The sequence below is a fragment of the Bufo bufo genome, chromosome 3, assembly GCF_905171765.1.
Source record: "Bufo bufo chromosome 3, aBufBuf1.1, whole genome shotgun sequence".
Classification (NCBI taxonomy): domain Eukaryota; kingdom Metazoa; phylum Chordata; class Amphibia; order Anura; family Bufonidae; genus Bufo; species Bufo bufo.
The window spans coordinates 603,682,822-603,691,062 of NC_053391.1; positions in this window are offsets into that span (position 1 = coordinate 603,682,822).

Sequence of the window (8,241 nt, forward strand, 5' to 3'; positions counted from 1 at the left end):
GCCTGAATGTGGCACTAAACTTATGCATGTCTATTCACAGATGTGCAGTATAATAGAGGGTTTTTTGACCCCAGTAAACACAAAGACGTATTTCTGGCCTAAATGTGACAGTCACTTATGCATGTCTAATCCCAGATGTGCAGTATATCAGAGGGGTTTTAACCCCAGTAAGCACAAAGCCGTATTTCTGGCCTAAATGTGACAGTCACATAAGCATATCTAATCCCAGATGTGCAGTATATCAGAGGGGTTTTTAACCCCAGTAAGCACAAAGCCATATTTCTGGCCTAAATGTGACAGTCATTTATGCATGTCTAATCCCCGATGTGCAGTATATGAGAAGGTTTTTCACCCAAGTGACAAAAAAGCCGTATTTCTGGCCTAAATGTGACACTCACTTATGCACGTCTAATCCCAGATGTGCAGTATATTAGAGGTTTTCTTCACTCCAGTAAGCACAAAGCCGTATTTGTGTCCTTAATGTGACATTCACTTATGCATGTCGAATCCCAGATGTGCAGTATATTAGAGGTTTTTTTTACCCCATTAAGCACAAAGCCGTATTTGTGGCTTAAATGTGTCAGTCACTTATGTATGCTAATCCCAGATGTGCAGTATATCAGAAGGTTTTTTCACCCCAGTGACCAAAAAGCTGTATTTCTGGCCTAAATGTGACACTCACTTAGGCACGTCTTATCCCAGATGTGCAGTATATTAGAGAATTTTTTCACCCTAGTCAGCACAAAGCCGTATTTGTGGCCTAAATGTGACAGTTACTTATGCATGTCTAATCCCAGATGTGCAGTATATCAGAGGGTTTTTTCACCCAAGTAAGCACAAAGCCGTATTTCTGGCCTAAATGTGACAGTCATTTATGAACGTCTAATCCCAGATGTGCAGTATATCAGAGGGTTTATTCACCCCAGTAAGCACAAAGCCATATTTCTCGCATAAATGTGACAGTCACTTATGCATGTTTAATCCCAGATGTTCAGTATACCAGAGGGTTTTTTCACCCCAGTAATAACAAAGCCGTATTTGTGGCCTAAATGTGACACTCACTTATGCATGTCTAATCCCAGATGTGCAGTATATTAGAGAATTTTTTCACCCATCAGCACAAAGCCGTATTTGTGGCCTAAATGTGTCAGTCACTTATGCATGTCTAATCCCAGATGTGCAGTATATCAGAGGGTTTTTTCACCCCAGTAAGCACAAAGCTGTATTTCTGGCATAAATGTGACAGTCACTTATGCATGTCTAATCCCAGATGTGCAGTATATCAGAGGGTTTTTTCACCCTAGTGACCAAAAAGCAGTATTTCTGGCCTAAATGTGACACTCACTTAGGCATGTCTAATCCCAGATGTGCAGTAGATCAGAGTGTTTATTCACCCCATTAAGCACAAAGCCGTATTTCTCGCATAAATGTGACAGACACTTATGCATGTCTAATCCCAGATGTTCAGTATATCAGAGGGTTTTTTCACCCCAGTAATCACAAAGCCGTATTTCTGGCCAAAATGTGACAGACACTTATGCATTCTAATCCCAGATGTGCAGTATATCATAGAGTATTTTCACCCCAGTAAGCACAAAGCCGTATTTCTGGCCTAAATGTGACAGTCATTTATGCATGTCTAATCCCAGATGTGCAGCATATCATAGGGTTTATTCACCCCAGTTAGCGCAAAGCCATATTTCTCGCATAAATGTGACAGTCACTTATGCACATCTAATCCCAGATGTGCAGTATATGAGAAGGTTTTTCACCCAAGTGACCAAAAAGCCGTATTTCTGGCCTAAATGTGACACTCACTTATGCACGTCTAATCCCAGATGTGCAGTATATTAGAGGTTTTCTTCACTCCAGTAAGCACATTGCCGTATTTGTGGCCTGAATGTGGCACTAACTTATGCATGTCTAATCACAGATGTGCAGTATATCAGAGGTTTTTTTCACCCCAGTAAACACAAAGACGTATTTCTGGCCTAAATGTGACAGTCACTTATGCATGTCTAATCCCAGATGTGCAGTATATCAGAGAGTATTTTCACCCCAGTAAGCACAAAGCCGTATTTCTGGCCTAAATGTGACAGTCACATAAGCATATCTAATCCCAGATGTGCAGTATATCAGAGGGGTTTTTAACCCCAGTAAGCACAAAGCCATATTTCTGGCCTAAATGTGACAGTCACATAAGCATATCTAATCCCAGATGTGCAGTATTTCAGAGGGGTTTTTAACCCCAGTAAGCACAAAGCCATATTTCTGGCCTAAATGTGACAGTCATTTATGCATGTCTAATCCCAGATGTGCAGCATATCATAGGGTTTATTCACCCCAGTTAGCACAAAGCAATATTTCTCGCATAAATGTGACAGTCACTTATGCACATCTAATCCCAGATGTGCAGTATATGAGAAGGTTTTTCACCCAAGTGACCAAAAAGCCGTATTTCTGGCCTAAATGTGACACTCACTTATGCACTTCTAATCCCAGATGTGCAGTATATTAGAGGTTTTCTTCACTCCAGTAAGCACAAAGCCGTATTTGTGGCCTTAATGTGACATTTACTTATGCATGTCGAATCCCAGATGTGCAGTATATTAGAGTTTTTTTTACCCCATTAAGCACAAAGCCGTATTTCTGGCCTAAATTTGACAATCAGTTATGCATGTCTAATCCCAGATGTGCAGTATATCAGAAGTTTTTTTCACCCCAGTGACCAAAATGCCGTATTTGTGGCCTAAATGTGACACTCACTTATGCACGTCTAATCCCAGATGTGCAGTATATTAAAAGGATTTTTTTCCCCAGTCAGGACAAAGCTGTATTTGTGGCCTAAATGTGACAGTCACTTATGCATGTCTAATCCCAGATGTGCAGTATATCAGATGTTTTTTTCACCCAGTAAGCACAAAGCCGTATCTCTGGCCTAAATGTGAAAGTCACTTATGCACGTCTAATCCCAGATGTGCAGTATATTAGAGGATTTTTTCACCCTAGTCAGCACAAAGCCGTATTTGTGGCCTAAATGTGACAGTCACTTAAGCATGTCTAATCCCAGATGTTCAGTATATCAGAGGGTTTTTTCACCACAGTAATCACAAAGCCGTATTTCTGGCCTGAATGTGACAGTCACTTATGCACATCTAATCCGAGGGTTTTTTCACCCCAGTAAGCACAAAGCCGTATTTGTGGCCTAAATGTGACATTCACATTTATGCATGTCTAATCCCAGATGTGCAGTATATTAGAGGGTGTTTTCACCACAGTAAGCACAAAGCCGTTTTTCTGGCCTAAATGTGACACTCCCTTATGGATGTCTAATCCCAGATGTGCAGTATATCAGTGGATTTTTTCACCCCAGTAAGCACAAAGCCGTATTTCTGGCCTAAATGTGACAGTCACTTATGCATGTCTAATCCCAGATGTGCAGTATATCAGAGAGTTTTTTCACCCCAGTAAGCACAAAGCCGTAATTCTGGCCTTAATGTGACAGTCACTTATGCACAACGATTCCCAGATATGCAGTATATTAGAGGATTTTTTCACCCCAGAAATCACAAAGACGTATTTCTGGACTTAATGTGACAGTCTCTTATGCACGTCGAATCCCAGATGTGCAGTATATTAGAGGGTTTTTTCACCCCGGTAAGCACAAAGCCAAATTTCTGGCCTAATTGTGACAGTCACATAAGCATATCTAATCCCAGATGTGCAGTATATCAGAAGGTTTTTTCACCCCAGTGACCAAAAAGCCTTATTTCAGGCCTAAATGTGACACTCACTTATGCACGTCTAATCCCAGATATGCAGTATATTAGAGGATTTTTTCACCCGTCAGCACAAAGCCGTATTTGTGGCTTAAATGTGTCAGTCACTTATGTATGCTAATCCCAGATGTGCAGTATATCAGAAGGTTTTTTCACCCCAGTGACCAAAAAGCAGTATTTCTGGCCTAAATGTGACACTCACTTAGGCACGTCTTATCCCAGATGTGCAGTATATTAGAGAATTTTTCCACCCTAGTCAGCACAAAGCCGTATTTGTGGCCTAAATGTGACAAATACTTATGCATGTCTAATCCCAGATGTGCAGTATATCAGAGGGTTTTTTCACCCCAGTAAGCACAAAGCCGTATTTCTGGCCTAAATGTGACAGTCATTTATGAACGTCTAATCCCAGATGTGCAGTATATCAGAGGGTTTATTCACCCCAGTAAGCACAAAGCCATATTTCTCGCATAAATGTGACAGTCACTTATGCATGTTTAATCCCAGATATTCAGTATATCAGAGGGTTTTTTCAACCTAGTAAGCACAAAGCCGTATTTGTGGCCTAAATGTGACAGTCACTTATGCACGTCTAATCCCAGATGTGCAGTATATCAGAGGGTTTTTTCACCCCAGAAAGCACAAAGCCGTATTTGTGGCCTAAATGTGACACTCACTTATGCATGTCTAATCCCAGATGGGCAGTATATTAGAGGTTTTTTTTTTACCACTGTGAACACAAAGTCGTATTTCTGGCCTAAATGTGACAGTCACTTATGCATGTCTAATAACAGATGTGCAGTATAGCAGAAGGTTTTTTTACCCTAGTGACCAAAAAGAAGAATTTCTGGCCTAAATGTGACATTCACTTAGGCATGTCTAATCCCAGATGTGCAGTATATTAGAGGATATTTTCACCCCAGTCAGAATAAATCCGTATTTGTGGACTAAATGTGATGGTCACTTATGCATGTCTAATCCCAGATGTGCAGTGTATCAGAGGGTTTTTTCACCCCAGTAAACACACAGCCGTATTTCTAGCCTAAATGTGACAGTCACTTATGCACGTCTAATCCCAGATGTGCAGTATATCAGAGGGTTTTTTCACCCCAGTAAACACAAAGACGTATTTCTGGCCTAAATGTGACAGTCACTTATGCATATCTAATCCCAGATGTGCAGTATATCAGAGGGTTTTATCACCCCAATAAGCACAAAGCCGTATTTGTGGCATTAATGTAACAGCAACTTATGCACGACGTCAGCACAAAGCCATATTTGTGGCCTAAATGTGTCAGTCACTTATGCATATCTAATCCCAGATATGCAGTATATCAGAGGGTTTTTTAACCACATTAAGCACAAAGCCGTATTTCTGACCTAAATGTGACAGTCATTTATGCATGTCTAATCCCAGATGTGCAGTATATCAGAAGTTTTTTTCACCCCAGTGACCAAAAAGCCGTATTTCTGGCCTAAATGTGACACTCACGTATGCACGTCTAATCCCAGATGTGCAGTATATTAGAATGTTTATTTACCCCATTAAGCACAAAGCCATATTTCTCGCATAAATGTGAAAGTCACTTATGCACGTCTATTCCCAGATGTGCAGTATATCAGAGGGGTTTTTCAACCTAGTAAGCACAAAGCCGTATTTGTGGCCTAAATGTGATAGTCACTTATGCACGTCTAATAGCAGATATGCAGTATATCAGAGGGTTTTTTCACCCCAGTAAGCACAAAGCCGTAATTGTGGCCTAAATGTGACACTCACTTATGCATATCTAATCCCAGATGTGCAGTATATCAGAGGGTTTTTTCACCCCAGTAAGCACAAAGCTGTATTCGTGGCCTTAATAAGACACTAACTTATGCATGTCGAATCCCAGATGTGCAGTATATTAGAGGGTTTTTTCACCCCAGTATGCACAAAGCCGTATTTCTGGCCTAAATGTGACAGTCACTTATGCATGTCTAATCCCAGATGTGCAGTATATCAGAGGGTTTTTTCACCCTAGTGACCAAAAAGCAGTATTTCTGGCCTAAATGTGACACTCACTTAGGCATGTCTAATCCCAGATGTGCAGTAGATCAGAGTGTTTATTCACCCCATTAAGCACAAAGCCGTATTTCTCGCATAAATGTGACAGACACTTATGCATGTCTAATCCCAGATGTTCAGTATATCAGAGGGTTTTTTCACCCCAGTAATCACAAAGCCGTATTTCTGGACACTCACTTCTGTGCCACTCACTTATGCATGTCTAATCCCAGATGTGCAGTATATTAGAGACTTTTTTCACCCATCAGCACAAAGCCGTATTTGTGGCCTAAATGTCTCAGTCACTTATGCATGTCTAATCCCAGATGTGCAATATATCAGAGGGTTTTTTCACACCAGTAAGCACAAAGCTGTATTTCTGGCATAAATGTGACAGTCACTTATGCACGTTTTATCCCAGATGTGCAGTATATTAGAGGATTTTTTCACTCTAGTCATCACAAAGCCGTATTTGTGGCCTAAATGTGACAGTCACTTATTCATGTCTAATCCCAGATGTGCAGTATATTAGAGGGTTTTTTCACCCCAATAAGCACAAAGCCGTATTTCTGGCCTAAATGTGACAGTCACTTATGCATATCTAATCCCAGATGTGCAGTATATCAGAGGGTTTTTTAACCCCATTAAGCACAAAGCCATATTTCTGGCCTAAATGTGACACTCACTTATGCACGTCTAATCCCAGATGTGCAGTATATTAGAGGATTTTTTTTAACCCGTCAGCAGAAAGCCATATTTGTGGCCTAAATGTGTCAGTCACTTATGCATATCTAATCCCAGATATGCAGTATATCAGAGGGTTTTTTAACCACATTAAGCACAAAGCCGTATTTCTGACCTAAATGTGACAGTCATTTATGCATGTCTAATCCCAGATGTGCAGTATATCAGAAGTTTTTTTCACCCCAGTGACCAAAAAGCCGTATTTCTGGCCTAAATGTGACACTCACTTATGCACGTCTAATCCCAGATGTGCAGTATATCAGAATGTTTATTTACCCCATTAAGCACAAAGCTATATTTCTCGCATAAATGTGAGAGTCACTTATGCACGTCTAATCCCAGATGTGAAGTATATCAGAGGGGTTTTTCAACCTAGTAAGCACAAAGCCGTATTTGTGGCCTAAATGTGATAGTCACTTATGCACGTCTAATGGCAGATGTGCAGTATATCAGAGGGTTTTTTCACCCCAGTAAGCACAAAGCCGTATTTGTGGCCAAAATGTGACACTCACTTATGCATATCTAATCCCAGATGTGCAGTATATCAGAGGGTTTTTTCACCCCAGTAAGCACAAAGCTGTATTCGTGGCCTTAATAAGACAGTAACTTATGCATGTCGAATCCCAGATGTGCAGTATATTAGAGGGTTTTTTCACCCCAGTATGCACAAAGCCGTATTTCTGGCCTAAATGTGACAGTCACTTATGCATGTCTAATCCCAGATGTGCAGTATATCAGAGGGTTTTTTCACCCTAGTGACCAAAAAGCAGTATTTCTGGCCTAAATGTGACACTCACTTAGGCATGTCTAATCCCAGATGTGCAGTAGATCAGAGTGTTTATTCACCCCAGTAATCACAAAGCCGTATTTCTGGCCAAAATGTGACAGACACTTATGCATGTCTAATCCCAGATTTGCAGTATATCAGAGGGTTTTTTCAACCTAGTAAGCACAAAGCCGTATTTGTGGCCTAAATGTGACACTCACTTATGCATGTCTAATCCCAGATGGGCAGTATATTAGAGTTTTTTTTTTACCACAGTGAACACAAAGCCGTATTTCTGGCCTAAATGTGACAGTCACTTATGCATGTCTAATACCAGATGTGCAGTATAGCAGAAGGTTTTTTTACCCTAGTGACCAAAAAGAAGAATTTCTGGCCTAAATATGACACTCACTTAGGCATGTCTAATCCCAGATGTGCAGTATATTAGAGGATATTTTCACCCCAGTCAGAAAAAATCCGTATTTGTGGACTAAATGTGATGGTCACTTATGCATGTCTAATCCCAGATGTGCAGTATATCAGAGGGTTTTTTCACCCCAGTAAACACACAGCCGTATTTCTAGCCTAAATGTGACAGTCACTTATGCACGTCTAATCCCAGATGTGCAGTATATCAGAGGGTTTTTTCACCCCAGTAAACACAAAGACGTATTTCTGGCCTAAATGTGACACTCACTTATGCATGTCTATTCCCAGATGTGCAGTATATAAGAGGTTTTTTTTACCACAGTAAGCACAAAGCCGTATTTCTGGCCTAAATGTGACACTCACTTAAGCATGTCTAATCCCAGATGTGCAGTATATCAGAGGGTTTTTTCACCCCAATAAGCACAAAGCCGTATTTGTGGTATTAATGTAACAGCAACTTATGCACGACGAATCCCAGA